At 43.7% G+C, this 20,945-nt stretch overlaps 1 protein-coding gene and 1 long non-coding RNA gene across 19 annotated transcripts in view; one reads left to right on the top strand and one right to left on the bottom strand.

Moving 5' to 3' along the window:
- MAPT (microtubule associated protein tau) overlaps positions 1-20,945 on the top strand; it is a 112,762-nt gene that overhangs the window by 31,580 nt on the left and 60,237 nt on the right. The window contains exon 1 of one of the 17 annotated variants that reach the window (XM_019500965.2): positions 16,350-16,423. The exons of the other annotated variants lie outside the window; for them this stretch is intronic. The gene's annotated coding sequence lies outside the window, so the exon portion shown is untranslated. Of the gene's footprint in view, positions 1-16,349; positions 16,424-20,945 lie in introns of those variants that run through there. 17 annotated transcript variants of the gene reach the window in all.
- On the bottom strand, positions 9,031-13,036 carry LOC106740233 (uncharacterized). Of its 2 annotated transcripts, none has more exons than XR_002086445.2 (3): positions 12,969-13,036; positions 12,256-12,317; positions 9,031-10,163 (listed from the first exon to the last, which is right to left on the bottom strand). It is a non-coding gene; the product is annotated as an uncharacterized LOC106740233 (long non-coding RNA). The 2 variants fall into 2 exon arrangements; XR_001373685.3 differs by lacking the exon at positions 9,031-10,163 and adding an exon at positions 11,017-11,642.

Below are 20,945 nucleotides of genomic sequence, written 5' to 3'. Positions count from 1 at the left end.
AGGATGTGTGCCACAAGTGGCACATGCAGCCATTTTGTTTGGTATTCAGTAGATCTGGCAGGGAGCAAGGAGAACATCAGCAGATTGGGGTGGGTGCAGAGAACAGAGCAATATATCAGGCAGGGAGCATAACAACAGGTAGAGAGCACAGCAAAGGACCAGGCAGGGGAAGGGGATTTGAGTGGCACTTAGGGAGGGGGCTGGGCCTTCCTTTTTGCATTCCTGCTAGAAAAGGTTGGCTCCCATGGACCTAATCTTAGAAAGTTAGGGCATCTCTTTGCCTCAAGTTGTTTGTCTCCAGCAAGTGGGGCATGATGCATTATATAGCAGACTTCCAAGAAAGAAAATTAATAGATAAGGAAACTTCTTATTCCTTTTGTCTCCCAAAAATCTCAAAGTATTTGACAAATTTTAAATGGAGTAGCTTTGGTTATCACACAGAGCTCTCTAGTGTGTAGCATGGCTCTTTGGGCAGACAAGGTTCTTTGAGTAAATGTGATATCTTTTATTAGACCAACTAAATAGTTGGAAAAATTGTTCTTTGCAAGCTTTCAGGTACAAGCACCCTTCTTCAAGCAGAGGGAGAATCTACAGTTGTATTATGCTCTCCTGGATAGGATAGAAACCAATAGCATGGCTAATGGCACCCGGCAGTGCAGTATGACAGTAAGTGAAAGTGAAGATACATCTTGTAGGGTAGGTCTGCAGATTAATGGAATGGTTGTTTTCAAGGCCCACTAAACAAGTTCCATATTTGGTGCCATCTTGGCTTCACCTCAGTTCTCACGAGAATCCTATAGCTGTCAGGTGTGGCATTTGGGACGGACCTCATCCAAGCTGAAAGATGCCATGCTCCTCTTTGTCAGCAAGGTCATGTGTCTTAACACGGTTTTACTTGAAGACATCCAGTGGTGGTTATACTAAAACATTTTGTGAAGTCCTTTAAACCATGTATTGGGAGGCTTTTTTCAGCCAACTGCAGTCAACTGCATGTTAGAAACTTTGGACAGCAACCAGAAAAGGGAAGAGCTGCATGCTAGTATTGCAGCTGCATAAGTCTCCCAGATGTGCAGTGGTCATTAACATGTGCCAAGTTTTAGCCAGCCCCATTTGTGGTGGGTGTTTGTGCTGTGCCCCCCAATGGAACACAAAACTGCCTCTTGCAGTCTTTCTGACCACAGGTTAATCAAATAAATGGCAGTAGCCACAACAGGAAACCACAGGTCATGGCAATCCCCTTGGCATTCCTCCATTTACAAATATCCTCAGGGCAGATAAGACCTGACAAAACTTCTTTTATTCCTGAATACTGGCTGAAAAAAATGTTGTTCAGCTATTTCTTTTGTGCAAGAGAAACATACTCTAATTACTCTGCATGACAAATAGAGTAAGGAACAGTGGCCATCAGTTTCTGAGGATGGACTTCTGATTTTGTTTTTGTAGAAAAGCCAGTTTTTTCCCCATCTCTGAGTAATTGACGCATTAAGTTAAACTTGGCTTTTGATGAAATAGAGAACCTCAGAACCAAGTTGATAGAATTATTCTCCCTCTTCTGCCCCCCCCCAACTTTAGTGTTAAGTCTGTGAGCTATCCTAATAATAAGAGTTGTACAGTGTGAGGCTTTAGCTGAAACTACACATAATCACCAGGGATCCAGGTTTTCCATTTCCCATGGAAAAATGGAAAAAAAACGTGGATTTTCCCTTTTACTGAGAATATGCAAATTTTTCTTTTTAATAGAGAAACACGTGGATTTTGCTGTTTTACAAAGAGCTCTCTGCAGGCAGTTCCAGCCTGGAAGGGGCCGGAGGAGGGGGTCAGGCAGGGGGTGCCATTTGCACATACATGCACATGGCCTCCAGGCAGCCTGGAGAGCAGTTCCTGCAGGGAATTGAGGCCCCCATAGGGAAGGAGGGAGGGAATTGGGTAGGGCTGAGTCTGGGGCTGCTGCCCAGCTGGGAAGTGTGAGGCTTGTGGCCTGGAGCTGCAAAGTGCAGCTGCAGGGCCTCAGCGGGGAGCGAGCTGGGGCTGTGGGCGGCTTGTCTGGGGTGAAGGGGGTATCTGGCTTTGCTGCTGCATGCAAACCTGGGGCAGGGGGAACTGTGCCCCCAAGAACTGTGCGCGGGGTGGGGTTGGATGCGAGCTGCCCACTGCCCTCCCTGCTGCCCTTCCCCAGGGCCTCCACAGCTCAGCAGGAGGGATCTGGTGCAGCAGGGCACAGTGGAGCCAGGTGGGGAAGCTCCTTGCTGCTGAGAGCTCCACGCTGCCCTGGCAACATGCCCACTGTCTGCCCCGGAGCAGTGAGGAGCACAACCATGCACTACCACCCCCACCTCTCTGGGATGGGCAGGGGAGCACATTCCCAGGGCAGTGCAGAGATTGCAGTGGCCACAACGAGCTTCCCCACCCATCCTCACTCTGTTCTGCTGTGCTGCTGGGCTGTCAAGGCCTCAGGGGAGGGCAGCAGGGTGGGGAGCCTGAGCTCACAGCGCAACCTTTCCCTCCCTCCCTCCCCCCCCAGATCTGGGGGGCACATGCTGCCCTGGGAGTGCATACAGCAGTGGGCAGCTGGCCCCACCCTGCCTGGGCCCACAGCGGGCAGCCCACATCCCCTCCACCCCACAGGCTGCACTCTGGTGGTGCCACCCATGTGGGAGGTGAAGCTGGACTCAGTGCTCCACTATGCTGCAGCAGCCACCACCTCCCATGGGTGGCAGCTGCGGCTTGGGTGCTGCTGCAGGGGGCAGGGGGCTGCAGACTCAGGTCTCCAGCCCCGTAGCCCTTGCAGCTGGGGGCTGTTCCAGCAGGGCTGGGGGGGGCAGGGGGCTGTGGGTGGGGAGTGAGAGATGTGGGTTTTTTTGTACATATCCAGGTTTCAAAGGCTGAAGCGATGCAACAAAAGTATATTCTGGGTGTTCTGTGATCCTTTTGACTTTCAAATTGATCACTTAAATTTTTTCTGACTCATTAGTTTTACTGTTAAATGTTTGTTATTGGAACTGAGGGTATCAAGGTTTTGGAATGTTGCTGCAAACTTAAAAGAAGCCATGTAGGAGGGTAGGAAACAAATAGCTTTTAAAGCTTTTCATTTTGCCTCATGATACTTGCCACCATGCTTGCTGCAAAATGAAGTTTTAGACGTGAGTAATGCGGCAGATCAGGGCTGTCCAGCTGGGTTGGGGGGAGGAGAGAAATCCCAGGGGCAGATGCCTGTGTGGTGCAGGGAGCACAGGGAAGTTGGACAGCCCAGCTGCTGCAGACTATGGATTGTGGCTAACATGCAGAGATTTAACCATGTCTGTTTGCTGAGTTTAAATTTAAAGCAGCTTCTTGGATCACCTTCTCTGAACTGGAGCTGCAGAGCGTGAATTAATTTTGAGCATTTGACCTCCGTCTTCAAATATTTTCCCAACTGTGCCAAAATACCTGTCTTGGTTTACAAAAGGAAAGGGTTCCTTCCTCATCTGTCACAAGTTTCTCAACTTTGTCTAGGCCAGCATCATGGGTAAATAGTTTATTTTGGCCAACAAGTGAAATGTCTTTTGGATCTTGTCATACAGTACTCTTCAACATGACAGTTTTGACATCTCTAAGCCATCAGCTGGACACTTCCAAAGCAGTATTAAAGAAACATCAGACTGCCGTTCTTCAGTAACCACCACTAGTACTGTTGATGGTGATAATCTGAACAAATAAGAGACTGCTGAAATCTGCAGCAGTGAAGTAGATGCCCACATTCACAAGAAAGGTGATGTAGACTGGACCAGGAGATCTTAAAGAAAATAAGTAGGTAAGGAAAACTTCCCCGCTCTGTCTCATCTTCTCTGGCAGTTCAGTTGCATGGGGCTGCTCAGAGCAAATGATCATTATGAGCTGTGGATGAAATGTATTTGATTCTTGCCACCATCATGTTTCTGCAAAGGCCACACCTGCAAGTTTGTTCCATTATATTTAGCAAAGGTATGGGTGTAAGTCCCAAGGTAGCCTCACAAATCCTTTCCAAGGAGATTTCTGTTCCCTTTCTCCCTGTCTATGGACCACCTGTGGAAGTGGTTTTCAACCTTTTTTGCACTCCAGGTACCCTTCCAATACTAATATATTTATTCTAGTGCTCACCTGCTTGAAGAGAGCCAGCAGAGAAGACCCTGTGCTGCTCCCCTGTGTGGGGGAGGAGGAGCAGCTGGAAGGGAGAAAAGTCTGCATTTATGTCAAGCTTCTCTCTCTCAGCTCCACTCTCCTGGTGGCACTCTTCAAAGGCTGTTATGGCACCCAAGAGTGCTGAGGGACCCTGGCTGAGAATCACTGACCTGTGGAATGGATACTGTGAATTTTAAAATCTGCTGGTGTTACCTTTGCTGCTGCCACGCATACTCCTCTGCTCAGGTCTCAGAGGAAAAAAAAAATGTCTTTGTTCGAGGTAACAGCAGTGACTGTAGGCTCACATTGCAGATGTTTAGGATTTAGCTGAGCCAGGTGCAGGTGCTGACTCCTGTTCCAGTTCCCCTTCTCTGGTTTCATCGATCATGACCTCTTTTGGGACAAGGACAATGAAGTTGAGTCCTGAAAAGCAGGTGAAGAACCAGTGTTTTTAAAATAAACTACTGGCCAATTATCCACAAATTCTAGTTATGGGTGCTTCCTTCCATGTCTAGCATCATCTTGGCCTGCTGCTGGAGCAGTTTTTTGACCTTGCCACAAAACTTGAAGATTACAAATAAGTTTATAGGTTAAATCCATACAGTTGCTCTCTTCCTTGTTACCAGCTTTACTTATTTTGATAAGCAGTTCTATATCCTAACCTGAATAAATCTTGCCTTTTATATGTTCTGCACAAGATTTCTTCTTTGGAGCACCTGACTCCTTTTAGTTCTGACTCCACTGATGCAAGGTGCCGACCCTTTCCAGGACCTGGTGCATTTCATGCTCATGGTCATGCTGTTGAGGTGAAACTCAAAAAAGAAAGAAATCTTGAACAAGGCCAAAAACTAAGATCAGCAAAAACATTATATTTTGTAATAAATAACAGGGGATGTTGTGCTGTTTTTCCCCATAATTCACTAAAATATGTTTTGTAATTCCCCTAGAATTTATAGACTGCACTGGAGTGTACCATAAGATCCAGCCTTCTTGCAGCAGAATTTAGGGCAAAGCTGCTGCAGAGCACAAAGTGACTATTATATGTGGCTTTCAGAGCTCGTACACCATGAGATAAAACAATTACTAGGCCTTCAAGTCAGAAAAGACCCATTCTCTGTAAAGGGCCTATCCTGAATCAAATCCATTAAGCTTTGCTGCCTCAGTTTTGAGAATGAGCAAGAAGGCAAGCCACTTGAGTTGAGCCATCTTCAATCTTTTGGTTTCAAGAAAAATGGCCGCTGACAAATGCTAATCTGTTCTTTGGCTAGAATTCAAGCCTAGGTGCATGGGGCTCTGCATCACCAAAATCCCACCAATGCTGGACTTCTTGCCAACATGACACTAAAAGTGAGTTCCTTGAGTATGTGCCACTGTTATGCTTGTTTCATGGATACGAGTCAAAACAAGATAATATTGAAACCTGATTTAATTCCTCAATACTAAGCAAATTGGAATACGCTAAGTCTACTAAGTTTCCAATCAGGACCTAAATTTAAACTTCCCTTTAAAGCTTTGCAAAAAGGTTCCCTGCTCTTTCCTTTAAAGTCATGTTCCTTGTTCCACTTTGACCAGAGGAAGGTAGTGCAATCTAAGGGACAGAGCTCTGGGTTAGGATTCTGGAGACCATTTCCATTCTTGGCTCTGTTGCTGTCCTGCAAGGTGTCCTGAGATGGTCACTGTCCTTCTGTACCTCAGTTTCCCTATCAGTAAATCCAGATGAGGACCTCCTGTATACAGATCTACTGGTAAAGTACAATATAAGAGTAAAGCATTGTTTCTGTTAACATAGCACTTGCAAACAGACCACAACATTTCACTCCAGTGAGGGCTTGCTAAGGACAAAACCCAGCATTTGTGATCAAAGTAAATTCTGCCTTTTATGATTCACCATCTCCCAGTCTTTCCAAATGCCAGCATCCAGATAGGAAAACTTTTCCTATGTTGGCTACATACACAGTCTTCCTGATCTGTCAAACACACCCAACCGTTTCTTGGAACTCTTCTTTCTCCGCTTAGTTTTTATCATCTTGTAGAATCAGGATGGGGGGAAAGTCCGTCACATTTCAACCAGATGTATATACCAAAAAACCCTATAACACACAGCTGGTCTAGACTATCCTCACTGTGGGAGCACTTCCTAACTGAGTGATCATATGTGTCTCCTATGAAGAAACATGCAAAACTGTTACTTGGTCATTTTTTTTATATATATAATATGGACTGCAACAAGATCAGTGTGCAAATCTGTAGTTGAAGAATTGATTGAAAATCATGTTTAAGATTTGTAATTGGTCTTTGATTTAGTAGCAGCAACACTGAATTGAAATAACACTTAGCCTATTTACTTCTTCATTCAATTTAAACAACTCATTTGTTAAGCACAGAATGAAGTCTTTTGAGGAAATGAGAGCCCAATATGTAGAAGAAAGAGGAAACCTCAGGAAGAACCCCACATCACATTCAAGATTGTTTGATATAACCCTAACATCTATATATCATAACATCTATGAATCTATGATATGAGCTTCAAATGTGATAAGAGCAGAAGGGACTGTCACTAAAGAATTGGGCTCTACAGCTACTCGCAGATGCTCAACAAGCTGATGCCTCACTCAGTGCAGTTTTGTTGTCTTGTGCAGCACACAGATGCTTACTGAAGTGAGTTGTCCAAGTGGACAGAGCACTAGGCTGGGATATCATGTTTACTTCTGACTGTATGACTGAAGTGCTGGGTGACCTTGGGCAAGTCACTCTTCCCCTCGGCATCAGTTTCCTGTCTGTAACATGGGGATAAGGGTAGAGTGCTTTAATTCTACTGATGAATAATGCTGTGCAAGAGCTGGGGGATATTCTTAGTGTCCTGTTACAGTTTTCAAATATGCTTCTTCAAGTAACTTCCAACAGTTTCTTGTTATCCAGAAGTGCCATATCTAAGGACATGAATTTGAACACTTTAGGACTGGAAGAGACTTAGCAGGATGGACAAGACTGACTTTTCTATCCCAAGATAGGATCAGCTATACTGTGATCATTTCTTATAGAAGTTTGTTTAAAAAAATACCTTCAACCTGGAGATTTCACAGCCTCTTTAGGCAATCTGTTCAAGTGTTTAATTTGTCCTTATCCCCAGTGGATGCTAAGAACAATTCATTACCTTTCTTTTTGCAGCAATCTTGCATATGACTGTTATCACATCTCCAGTAGGTTCATAGTGTTGTTGGACCAGCTGTGATGGTTTTTCCTCAGCTATCTTTTCTCTTATCAAACTCAAATTTTCCAACCTTTTTTCATAGTTCACATTTTCTCAGCTTCTGATTTTGCTGTCTTCTGTATCCTCCCACTGATCTACATTTATATAGGAGTATTGTGTTCAGTTTTGGGCCCCACACTTTACTTGGAGCCTTACCAGTGTTGAGTAGAGTGGAAAGGTTACCATGAACCTTCAGTTTATACATCCCAATATGATATTTGTGTGTTCAATTTTTGATCTGCCACAACCCCTAGATCGTTTTCCTCAACTGCTGCCTAGCCATTTTTTCTCCATTTTCTGTTTGTCCCATTATTTCTACCTAAATGTAGTACTTTGTACTTACCTCTCAGCCCCCACCCTTCCCCTACCTTGGACATTTTTTTTCTCCAAGTTGTTAAGATCAGGTTGAATTAATTTTAACCCTGCTGTCCAAAGTGCCTGCAATTCGTCCCAGGTCAGTATCATTTGTGGATATAATGCATACTCTATTCCATCATCCAAGTCATTAATGAACAAGTTGAACTGGACAGGACCAAGGACAGACACCTATTTGAGTCCATTCTTTCCCTTCCCTCCCCCAACTCTGAGTGAGCCACCTATCAACAGTTCTCTCCTAATAAGATTTTTCAACCAGTTGTGCAGCCACTCAACAAATGGTTTAATTTTCATCTTATTTCCTTACCTTGCTTATGAGAATGGGATATGAGAGGGTGTCAGAAACCTTACCTAAATCAAACTTACCTAAAATCAACTACAAGGCCTCTTGCCATTTCACAGGAGGAAGCTTAGGTTTGTTTGACATCATTTATTCTTGACAGATCCACATTGGCTGGCTATTAGTAAGGGCCTATTCAAGTTGCAGTTGTGTGGATTTTGCGGAAACTATGAAATCTGGCATTGTCCACAAAATCAACTTTAAAAAAAAGTAATGAAAATAAAATATTGGCTCCCCAGTGGGAGCAAGCAGTCCTCATTGCCACTGCTGCCCAGCCTCGCAGCCTGCCTAAGTGGGGGGAAGAAGGCACCAACTGGTGGGATGACACAAAGGGCAGCAGACAAGCTGCCCCCTTATCCTTCCACCCCTGCAGGGTGTTTCCACCAATCAGCACTGAGGGGCAGGGATGCTGGAGCACATCCAGGAAATATCTGTGGAATTTCCTATTTATGCTGAGCCCAACCCATGAAAATTGTTCAGTTTCTCTGCGATTTTAAGCAGACCCCTAGCTGTTACCATACTTACCATCTTGTACCATGTAGGTACCTGCCACCACTGCCTCTTTGTTTTGGTAGTTTTTGGAAGTTGAAATTAGCCAGACTATCTGTGATCCCTTGAGGGTCTTGGGGCTGGGCTGGGCTGGGGAGCCAGTTGCCAGGCAGATTATAATGCATCAAAAATTGATACATTATAATTATGTATCAAAAATTGATTCATTATCTGCCTGGCAACTGACTCCCCAGCCCAGCCCCTGGCTTCTTTACTTTTCATTCCATCCAAGAAGAGCTCACACCAACTGCTGATACTTCCTTAGCCTGATGAAGGGTTTTTGAACCCGAAAGCTTGCTTAATAACTATTCTCCAACTATTTGGGTTGGTCTAATAAAAGATATCAAATTCACCCAAGGAACCTTGTCTCCCTATGTCCTTAGACCGACACGGCTACAACCTAAACCACCTAATACTTGACACTTATTTGCCCTTTGCTTCCATTTAGATGTCTGCTCTAATTTCTGTCTCCATCCTATAAGCTCCTTCCACTTCTTCTCAATTTTAACTTTGGGTGAATGACTGAGTCACTTGGGCAGAACTGTCTAGTTGACTTAAGTCACTTTGATGCTTCAAGAAATGTTACCCTTCTGTATCTTTTCAGTAGCTTCCCATATATGGAGTGACCTCAGAGTTCCTGTGTGCCAAATACCACACCAAGAATTTTAGGCCTAAAGTTTCAGAAGTATCCAGTAGTTCTTATGCACCCAGATTTGGTAAGTGAGGGAGCTGATTGGAAGGTTTTACATTGCAGCAGGCAGGGCAGTGCTAGAAGCATTTAGAACATTATCTGTTCTGGAGGTCCAAAAAGAAGGGAAGTCCTAGTCATCCGCCTGCCCCCCCCGGTCTGCTTATGCATTTGTACAACATTGTGGGATAGGGTTGTAATAGTGGTCTTGGCACAATTGATGTGTAGTATGCTTGTCTTCTCAGCACTGAAATGATTAACTGCTTTGGGAAATCCTAATTTTCTTTCTCATGAGTGAGTCTGAAGGAACAAATGGGTTTATACAAACCTAGCATGTGTGAGCAACTCTCCACTAAAGCTTCTTTGAGCAAGCCAGGCACAGCTTAGAAATTGGTGCATGTTCCAGTACTTTTGAGCAACCCTCACCCAACATATGAAAAGCTACACATATATTACACAAAAGGTTTTTTTTTCCCCCATCAGTAAAGAACACAGCGTAAGTGTCAAAGTTCTGACAGATCATTAACTAGTAGCAAGGGAGGAAAAAGCTTAAAATTGTGAAGACATTTTTCTTCATTAGTTTGAAACAACAGATCTGCATTTTTTTGAGTTTTTTTTTCTCCCCAGCTTCTCTTAAACGGATTTATCTGATTATGAATCTTAGTACCCTGAAAGAAACTGTTTTAGTCCCTTGACAAAATGACTTGAAACTCTTTGTAATCTGTTTACTATAGTTCCATTGATGATAGCTGTAGATGATATCTGCAGTTAAGGAGGCAGCAGGACTGTAGCCACTCATCTGAGCTCCTTCGAAAAACACTCTTCTGAAAAGTATACAAACATGAAAAGGAAGTTGCTTATGAATTATGAACAGTTTTTTTCAGACTAATTTATGACACTGACATTTCAGTTGAATAATTCAAATAGAACCCACTCTCTTTGAAATCCAGTTTCTGTTTGATCTGCTTTTGGAAACAACTCTTCAACCATCTCACAGCGGTTGAATTTTTGTTTTCACATAACAAAATTGGATGCTTGCAACATTCACTAATGGAAAGTCAGAATACTTTTAACTCTCCAAAAGTGTCTGAGAGAAGGCATGTAAGGAAGGGCTCACGCCTGTGGTGTTAACAGGGGGCAGAATAGCAAAGACCCACACGCTGTTTCTGTGGTCTGGAGCCTCTGAGCCCGAGTTAGGTTGAGGGATTGTCCCTTTCCGATATCCCAAGAGACCTTTGTGGAGTGGACTTTCAAATGTGCCGGATACTGGAAAAAAAGTGGCAGACTTTTAGACCCTCACTGAACATGCCTCGCATAGTAGCCGAGTCCTTCTGGGCTCTGAATACCTGATCCAGGATGCAAGGAGTCTATGACTAAGTTACACAAGGAGGATGGATTCAAATAGATAAATTAGGGACATTAAAGCAAGTGATGAGTGTCTCTTCTTCATATAGAACTAAGGAGCTAGACAGTGGGAGGCCTTGGAGGAGGACTCTAAGAAAACCCCCTCTTCAAAACAAAGCAGCTTTGTTCAATCAGGTTTATTGTTTAAAATAATACCAGAGAAGTTGACTATTAGCTAATGACTCATGAAGAGAGTGCAGATGCCAACTTGGATGCTATGCTTTAAGGCAGGGGTAGATGCTGCCTTTTTGAACAGAGCTGCTTAGTGATCTGGGGTTGTCTAAAAGGTGGAGCCCCTAAGTTAAAACAGGTAGCTGCATCCTTGTCAGGATTTCCTTTATCACTGTTTCTCACAAAGCCTGTCCTCTGAACATTGTAGGGCTTTCCCTTCTTGTGCTGCCTTTTCATATCAGCATCTGCCTAGTATGCACCTGACATGGCAGTGTGTTTGATTTATGTATATATAGTAAACCAAAATGAATCGCTCTGTTCTTGGGCTCCTGACAGCTGCTAGCTTGGGTGTTAGAGGTCCCTGATGAAGGTTTTGCCTTTTTGTGTGCCTCCATATATTCTGGGATAGAACAGATAGCCGCTCAGAAGTGGAAGCTGTTGAGCTGTTTCTATTAGGATCCACAGCCACAGTCCTGCAGACTGGTTAACCGAGCAATGCATGGCATGTCAGCAGCAGACAGTGCTCTGTGTTAACAGATTGCGTATGTGGGAATTCCATCCTCCTGGCACCAGAAGGGTTCTCTGGGTGAGTTTTCATGCTTCTCAGTGTCAGGACTAATGATGTAGTTTGGCACAGATTATGCAAGATTGAGCACAGTCCAAGCACAGCTGTGTGGTGTTGAACATCTGGCCTCCTCCCCTCTCTGCCCCCACAGTTGTGGTCAGTTCTGAAAAATGTTAAGGTTGTATTAAGTTCTGGTCTTATTTACTTTTACCAGCTGAGAAATCTTCACTAAGCCAACAGATTTAATTTTAGGACTTGCGTCAAACTTGGCAGAGGGGACAGGCATGGGGCTTTCTGTGGGATTTACTAATGCTTAGTCTTCAGTAACAGCAGCAAGAGAAAGAAATAAGTCTCATTCTTTTTCATGTAGATGTAGATTCCATGTCTATTTTGAATGGCATTTTAAGAAGTCCGACTTTCGTACCCTTACTAGGAATATAGAGATCTCCCAGTTAAAGTTGATAAGTGGTCTGCCTAGTCCTAATGCATCATCCAAGAATGAGCAGTACCACATGGCTCAGAGGAGAAGATGGAAACCCCCCTCCCCCATACTAGATTATAGGAATAGTTTCTTCCTAATCCCAGGAAGTTGGCAGTTGCTTTATACCCAGCTGTTGGGTTTTCACTGGTAACTTCTAACATTTGTTTCATTTTTGCCTCCCATGACATTGCAATAAGTTGAAGCCCTTTCTTTGAACCAAGGGTTTTACAGAAGGCTTCCATACCCAGAAGGCTTTGTAGGAAAGAAGTCCCTCCCCATCTGTAGGACGGCTTACCTAGCTAATCAATGTTTTCCTCCACTCCTAGTGGTCTATGAGCTTCATCCCATTACAGACACCTGAAACACAGAGATGATCTTGCAGAGCTTGCCTGCTTAGAGAGTCATAAAATGTATTAAATTGCCGATACTCATCTGTCATGGGATGGGATCCTCAAGGACAGCCGTGCCCTCCTAAGGCCCCTCAACTGTGCCAATTTGGCCCAATGGGCACCCTCAGTTGTCACCCACCACATCTTTGATGGAAATATAAGAATAGGGAGGCTGCCTTTAAGTCCTCTTGGACATGTTTTGATGGACTGTCTGAACCCTGTGGGTTCCCAGATCCCTTGTAGGTCCCATTTCACAATGGGTGTTTCGGGGGCACCCTAGCCTTATGGGCTATATGTGTAGCTCCAACTGCCCCTTTGCCATGCCCCAAGACTCGCAGATGGTATTGGCTTTGTCTTGCCTAGGCTTTGTTATAATTCATCTCCTTGTCCTCACTGGGCTCTCTGCAGTCCAGTCTCTGCACCAGGGTCTGTGCCCCCCAAATGCTGCACCCTCACTGGCACCAGGGTCCCCACATGGCCATGGGCCCCCAGTGAGGCCACCTTCCCCAAATAACCTCACCCAAACCCACCGGTCTTATAAAATGGCAGACAAAACATAAGCCCCTGGGCTATAACATAACACAAGCTACGTACAGCGTGCTCAGCCCTCTTACATTACCTGGAGCAGAACTTAGTCAGGCCTCATCCTTTCACTTGCTCTAGAAGGGCTCCTTCTCCCTTGGCTACTAGCAGAGAACTGACTTCCTTAGTCCCTGTCCTGGGGTTTATATGGGCCCAGGGCCCTGCCCCTTCCAGCCAGCTGACCAGGTACAGGTGCAGGTTAATTGCCTCATTAGCTAGATGCCATGGCAACCTGCACCTGGGCTCCTGTCTGGCTCTGGGCTGTCCCCAGGCAGTTTCTGCTCTTCCAGGAGCAGGCACCCAAGTGCCCTGCGACACTATCTTAAAAATTATTCCTAATTTAATCAACTGCTTTTTTAATTGAAAGGTTCTGGTCAGCCTTTGTCTTACTTTTTGCTGCCACTTGCAGTTCTGGAAATAACATTAATTAGGAGTTGTTGCTGTTAATTTTCTAGGAAGGGTCACACCACTGTTCTATTGAGGCCTATCAGCATATGTGGTTTCTCTGTCTTATTGATAACTCAGTAGATCCTTTCCCGTCTGTGTTATGTTAGGATTTGGCTTATCGTGTGTTGAGGAAACCAAGGAGTTTTTATTAGATTACCAAGTAGCTTTCCAAAGAAGGTGGCTGTTTTTCATATCTTCCTCCCAAAAGAAGAAGGGTAATTGGTGAAATTTTTTGTAATACAAGTAAGGTAGACTGACATGGCTAAGTAAGTTGTTGTATGTTGAAGTTGGAAAAGGTAAGGTTAAAGAAAATAAATCAGCTGTGGACTTGCACTCTTTTACCTTTTAGCTATGGTCATTTTGGCTGACCTTTCTTGGGACGTTAGGCGAGATGGGGGAGTTTCCGCTGCTGACTTGCATTGGTCATATAAAAAGGTGACTTGAGTATTTGAGGCTATTACTCAGCACTGTTTATTAGTGTAGCACTCATGAAAGCCATTGTATGTGGCTGCTAAGTGCTGTATTGACATATTTTTGTCACCTGCATTCATATTAGCTAATAGCTTAATTGAGTCTGTCATGATGCTATGTGGAAACCAAAATATAATTATCAGGTTAGCAGGGGCAGATTGCCTATCATGTGAAATCGGGATGTTTGAGATCAGGAAGCTTTTTTGGGTATTAAAACTCAGTTCCTGGAGTTCTTGCATTCTCCTGGCCTGTCTTCCATGGGAATGAACATTCCTGCATGTATGATAGTGACTCTCAAGTTGTTAAAAGAGGATGAAGGAAGAAGGTAGGAAGAGGGGATTGTAGTGAAATCTCAGCTTTTTGTTGTGATCTATTTCTTTCCTGCTTAGAGGATCAGTGTTAAAGATGAAGACTTTAAGCATTTCTTTCCAGCACAGTTGAGCTTGCCCACAGTATGTGTCATCTTTAATAACCCATATTTTTCAGAAGGGAATAACTGGGTATGTCTTTTATTTTTTATTTTTTTACTTCTCTCAGTTGCTCCCCTAACACAAGAGGCATTTGTTCTTGTTGAGTAGTTCTCCAATCCTGCCTTGGAGCTATGATGTATTACAGTATCCTGCTTTGTTAACTACATGGTACAACGGTGTGGGTTTACAGATTAGGAGTTAGCAGAGGAAGATGGGATACCATTTGATTTAGGGTACCTTTTGATTTCCTAATCCAAATTAGGAGATGACATGGCACTGAATGATTCACTGGACCTGATACCTGTTGTAAACTTGTTTGCTGCTTAATTTGGTACTCACTGATTTGTGTTCCAGAAACTTCATTTACATCGTTTGCTGTGTTACAGATATAGTTTCCCAAGGGTTTGCATTATTACTCCTTGTTTTCAGTCAGTCCCAGCTTTCCAAATATGTAACTTCCTGAGCTGAAATATTATATGTGCTGAAGGAGAATTGCATGGAAATTTTTTGCCAAAAATGTCTGAGCTTTTCGTTATCGGTTAGGAGTGTGGGAAACAATATTTGGTAATATTTGTACTGGAGAATCTCTCTAGTGAATGTTGGTAGGATGGTGCCCTGTGCTGAGAAATGCCTTTGAATGTGTCGGTAAGACCTGGATTTACCCAGCACAGTTGGGAGAATTTAAAATGGGCCTTTTGTGTACATTTGTTTTATGAGTTGTGTACCTGTGCACCTTGGTCTTTTACGTATTTATGCTCTAACCCTGACAAGGCAGAGAAGTACTATCATCGCTTTTTGCAGAGAGACTTAGTGACTTGCCTGAGACAACACAGAAATGGAGCCATGGACTTGCCCCCAAGCCTAACTCCTAGGTTAGTGCTGTAATCACTTGACCATCCTTCCTCTGTGTAGCTTGTGCCGGCAAAGTTCTTTGGGTAGATGTGATATCTTTTATTAAACCAACTGAGTAGTTGGAAAAAAGTAGTTCTTAGCAACCTTTTGGGTGCCGTCACCCTTCTTCAGGCATAGGAAGTCTCTGCTGGTCTGGCACTCCAAGCGATGAGAGAAGCTAAAATGCAGTCATTCCCTCATTTTGACAGCACTGAATGGGACCCGCTATGTAGTGGGAGAGAGTTGCATCTCTTGTGCCTGCAGAATAATTTTAATTTTTGCAGCCCTAGCTTGCACTTTTGATGACTAATCTACTTCTGCTTGCAGTTAGCTATATCATGCTAAGGCAGCTCCAAATTGCTGTCGTTGACACAGTCAAAAATTTCTATTTCTTTCTTCCTAATTGCACTGGTCTGACGAGTGGGGAACTGCAGGAATCAGTTCTAGACCAGGGACAGGTTTCAAGTCCAGTGTCTTGTAACCTTTTATCACTGGGAAGGAGGTTCTGAACCTTCCAATGAAATATACAGGGCTCTTGTCCTGCAAGTTCTTTGTATAAAATAGTACCTCCACCAATATCAGTGAAAAAATTGATCTTATGTGACATTAGGAAATAATAATAGTTATAGATTTACTCTCTCTCAGGAGATGGAAGAATTGGATTCCTGCTAACTTAACAGACTGGCCTTCACAAGGGGAGAGGAACCAAATTTAACGATAAAAAACCCATCTCTCAAACGATTCAAAATTAGCTTTTTGAAGCATTTGCTACACAGTCCATGCAGATGAGATGATGAAGTGATATGCGATGGAGCCTGCAGTAACATTTACGGAGGTTGCTTCACATAAGAGATTGGCCTCAGCCTTGGAGGGTAAAATAGCCACCCCATACTTCTAGCCAAAAAGTCTTTGAACCACAGTAGGATACTCTGCATTCCATATAGGAATAGCTATAACTTGTAACAAACATATCGTTAATAGAAAACTGTCTCTTTCCCTTGAGAGGCAGTTTGTAACTGTGAAGTATGCAAAGTTTTGAAGAGCCTTAAAGTGCTGGCAGGGTGGAAAAGGGAAATGTTCTTAGATAAAGTGCCTGGTTAGTAGGAGTGGATATGCTGGACACAGATAATATGCTTCAGAGGGTTCTTCAGTTATCTACTGCCTAGAGGGTGCTGCCAAAACGTGCAGAACTGTTATTTGTTACTAAACCAAGGTAGGACTGTTTTATCATTTTTATGGGGGGTTTTTTAAAGAAAATGCTGAGTGTTTACCTAAGGGAATCTGCATTACTTGTTTATGAGATGAAAAGCTTGTTTTAAGAATGCTGTTTGTGTGCTTTTTAAGTCAAAATGTGTGTAGTTTCTCATACATAAGGGATTTCAGCACCACATGGCCTTAAGCAGTTTGTTTGCTGAAGTGCATCTGACTAAAGAGTCCAGTAACTTTCTAGCCCATTTGATTTTAGGCCTAGAGTCTTTCCCTTACCTGAAAGCTAAGGTGAAATTTTCCAGCCAAAACGGAAGTGCATTTTGAACAAAGATGAGGTTGGTACGTTTGAATTCAAGGAATGAAAGATGGAATGATGTTGCAGGAAATGTATAGGCATTTGGTGTGTCCATGCTATGGTCAGAACTGCTTTTAGCTGATGTGATGAAAGAAATGACATAGAAAGGAGAGAGTAATATGAGAGCTACATAAAATACCTTTACACTGAAGAATATTGCTTTACTTCCTGACAAGTATAATAGTACCAGTTCATGGCCTTCACATTTAAAATATGAAGGTCATGAACTGGTACTGTTGGTACAGCTATGCTGCTGAAAGATTATGTGTAGTTCATTGTTCTCCCCTGTTTATTCACTGAACTGCAGTATTTCTCTGGTTCATGCCATGGCTATATGGACTTTATTCCTTGTAAGGTTACAGTGCAATTAATGTTCCAGGTTGGGAGCTTCAGGAACTACGTTCTGTGGTTATGCTGCACCTGTTCTGGGCATATTATGGCCTGGTCAAATGACGGGCTGCTCCATGCTCTTTTTTCCAGTAAACTCTTCCCTGCAGGGACCACATCCCAGAAGCAGAGGCGTGGGTGGTTCTGGTGAGAAGTGCCCCTGTCTGGTGGGAACTTCTCTATTTGCTTTTCAAAATAATACTCTGTAATAACCAACCCCGTTCCCTACCCCTTCCCCCACTTTGTAGCAGTGCCTTGGAGGCACAAAGAAAGCGCACAATCTTTATTTCCACTGAATACACAGTTCTGTGCCTTCACTGCTGCATGAACATGTTCCCTGCCCTCTATGCATGCTAGGAAAGGTGAGTACCAGCCTCCTTGCTTACTGCCTGTGGGAATGGAGGGAGGGGCCCTTCTTTCTTGCCATCCCAAAAGCATCTTAAAGATCATAATAGTTGGGTTCTTCTCTTATTTGCTGTCTGCCTTTTAGAAACTTTAGGGTTCAAATTGTGCAGTTCTTCTTTGCATTCCCTTTGAAAAACTCAAAGAAATGAAAAATCAATAAGTTTAAGTAATAACAAGATTTCAGCAGCTGGAGCTTTAAGGCATTATTTCCCCCCCCCCCCAATAAAATGGCAGTGCAACTTTTCTTGCTGCTTGCTCAGTTGTAATTTCATCCCTTGTCCCTAAAATTGATCCCAAGTGAAAATTGATACCTTTTAAAATTCTGATGAACCAGTCTTTCAGTTCTTTAACTGTGTGGCTATCATATTCTGTCATAAGGTAGACCTCATTGTCACCAAGGGCTATGAAAACTTCCCCCAACCCCTGCTTTAGGAATCTACAGTGTTCCTTTTCCTGCTAAGCTGGCAGCTCCTCCTTGCTTCTAGCTTCTTGATAAATATCCAGACTCTTCTTTATTACAAAGAGTGCTGGTACCTGCAGTAGCTGCTGGAAGCAGGGTGAACCAGCTGGCATCACATGGCCCAGCAGCTCTCTGCAGCCTATCAGCAGATGATCTATAAACCACCCGCAGATTGTGTCTTTGGAGCCTTCACCTTTTCTGATTCCTTGCTATTGCTATTTAGCCATTGCACTGTTTGATATGAAGTATGGTGGAGGATCCTAACTAATCTGAGTGCTTTCCTCAAGAAAATCCTATGAACCCTCACTCCTATTATCTAATCTTACAAGTTGTAAGAAGCATGATTTGTTTGGTAATTTTTTTATTGTACCAACTGTATAGTTGGGAGTGATGTTAGACAAGCTTTTGGGCTCCCAAATGCTCTGGTTTCTGAAAGGTTAATTTTCACTAGGCAGCCTAGTATACGACACCAAAGGGAAACTCTGGGTTGGAGGGAGTGAAGCATGCCCTTAATCTCTTTCCACTGATCTGGGACATGTCACTGTTTCCAAAAAGGGGGAAATTAAATATAACGCAAGTACACATACTCTCTCTTGGACTAAAGAGGGGGGAGGAACATAAGAAATGCTATTTACTGGGTCAGACCATAGGTCCATCTTGCCAAGTATCCTGTCACACAGTGGCAGATACACAGAGTGGATGCTGAAAGGGAGAGTGAACAGGGTATGACCAGGGTTTTTTCCACTGTTTCTCTGTCATTTGCAGCCTTCGTCATTTAAGGTCTAGGAAGTTCTGATTCAGAGGCTGTGCCCATAACTCCCATGCTCAATAGCTACTGCTGTACCTTTCCTCCAGGAATTTGTCCAATCCCTTTTTGAATTTGGCTAAACTGTCAACTTCCACAACATCTTTGGGCAATGAGTGCCACACTTTCATTACATGCTCTTTGAAAAAGAACTTCCTTTTGTTAGTTTTAAACTTACTACCTACTAGGTTTATTTTATGATCCCTAGTTCTTGAATTGTAAGAGATAATAAATCCCCATCTATTTTCTTTTCGCCATTTAGTATTTTGCAAACCCTTATCATGTCCTCCCTCAAGCATCTCTTTTCTTTTTAAACTGAGCGCCCTCTTTAGTCTCTCCTCTAACTCTAACCCCCTGCCCCCGTGTCGCTGCCATCTCCCAGGAGTGGGAGGGGCGAAGCTTGCCCCTCCATCCCCCCTCTGCCAGCACCCCATGCCACTACTAGCTTCAAGGAGCAGGTATTATGGTACCTGTTTTATCAGTTGAAAAATCTACCTTATTTGTTTCAATGTAGTTTTTGATGTAGAGTGCCATTCCCCTACCAGTATGACCTGTTCTGTCATTCCTGTATAATTTGTATCCTGGCATTTTGGCATCCTTTTGATTTTCCTCATTCCATCATGTTTCTGAGATGGCTATTATGTCAATATCATTATTTACTGTTAAGCATTTATGTCCCCACATCTTGGGTCTTAGACTTCTAGATTTAGTATAAAAGCAATTATGCTTTTTATTGTTGCCTGGTTGATTTCTCCCCAGCATTCACTAGCAGCTGATCTACATATCTCATGAGATCTGCTACCTTTGCGCCTGGCAGGCAAGTCACCATATAGTCCTTTCAGATGTCACAAACCCAGCTATGTATGTGCCTAATAATCAAATTGCCCAATACCACCACCTGCCGCTTCCTGTGCTAGGGGGGTCCGCTGCCTTGGAGGAGTATCCTTGGTGCAAGAGGGACGCTATGACGTTAGCTGGAAGGTGGGTCTCATCTAAGGAATAGTTTCCCTCCTTCCCAGCTTGATGCCTTCCATCTCCAAGGCTCTCATCCTCCTCAGCAGCCTGGGGCTGCTGTAATGGAGGTGGAGCTGCTGAATGTCCATGTAGAATGATTTGAGAACTGGTGCAGTTAATATGCCAGCCTTTTCATCTCCAACTCAATAATTTGGGTATAGTGGGAAACTCCTAACATCTGTGGCTACTAAGTGAAATGAGTTAGCATAGTGGTACTCAAAGTTCTGGCCCTGTGGGCCAGATGAATGATGTGGGGCCAGTCTGCAGGCTGGATTGGGCACCGCACACTGGGATTGGGCCCTCAGGTCCTGTGTAATCCCCACCTGGCCAAGATAAGGCTCCAGGACCCCACGCTGCCCCCCCACACACTGGGAACAGGCTCTGTGCCACCCTGTTTGCCTGATCTAGCATGCAGGACCACAGCCTACATGGATCCATTAGGGGCCAAGTGGCATGGTGCTGGGGGTTGGATCTGGCCTGCAAGCTTAAGGGTCCAGCACCCTTAAGTTAGTGGGTCTTAAATCAGTTTCTAGTAGATATTTCTCCCTGCCAGAGATATCTACTGTAGTGACTATAGATCGATCTCTCTGGTGACAAAGAGACTGAGTCCTAGAAATAGGAGCTCCTCCTAAGGAGGGCATGTTGGCAGGGCTGTGGGGGGCAAATGTGTCCCCCTCATATCTTCTTTGTGCTTGTTTGGGATTGAGAACAATTGGAAAAAAAAGTATTCATGAATTGGATTTCAAAGTCTCACATTCAAAACAACAGATTTTGATTTTGCGAGCTACACCGCAGATTAATGCTGTGTTTTAGTGCCCAAGTGCCCACCAGTCGCATAAATATTGTCACACTGGAGCCAGCTGTGGGCAGGATATAATCAACATGATCCCCTGAGCTCCAGAAAGCGGGCAGTCATGTGGCCAGATAATGAGCTGTTATTTTAAATGGGCTAAATGCTACTAAAACTCTTTAAATTGAATGCAGGAAGTGGTCACTCCAGTCCTTCCCTCTACAGACACCTATTCTTGTAGATTATCACTTTGCAAGTCTCATGGCAAGTTCTTGAAGCTTTTCTGTATAGTTCAGTCAGATGATGGTTG

The sequence above is a fragment of the Alligator mississippiensis genome, chromosome 4, assembly GCF_030867095.1.
Source record: "Alligator mississippiensis isolate rAllMis1 chromosome 4, rAllMis1, whole genome shotgun sequence".
Classification (NCBI taxonomy): domain Eukaryota; kingdom Metazoa; phylum Chordata; order Crocodylia; family Alligatoridae; genus Alligator; species Alligator mississippiensis.
The sequence above is the reverse complement of the archived record's forward strand: the minus strand, read 5'-3'. Positions and strand labels throughout refer to the sequence as shown.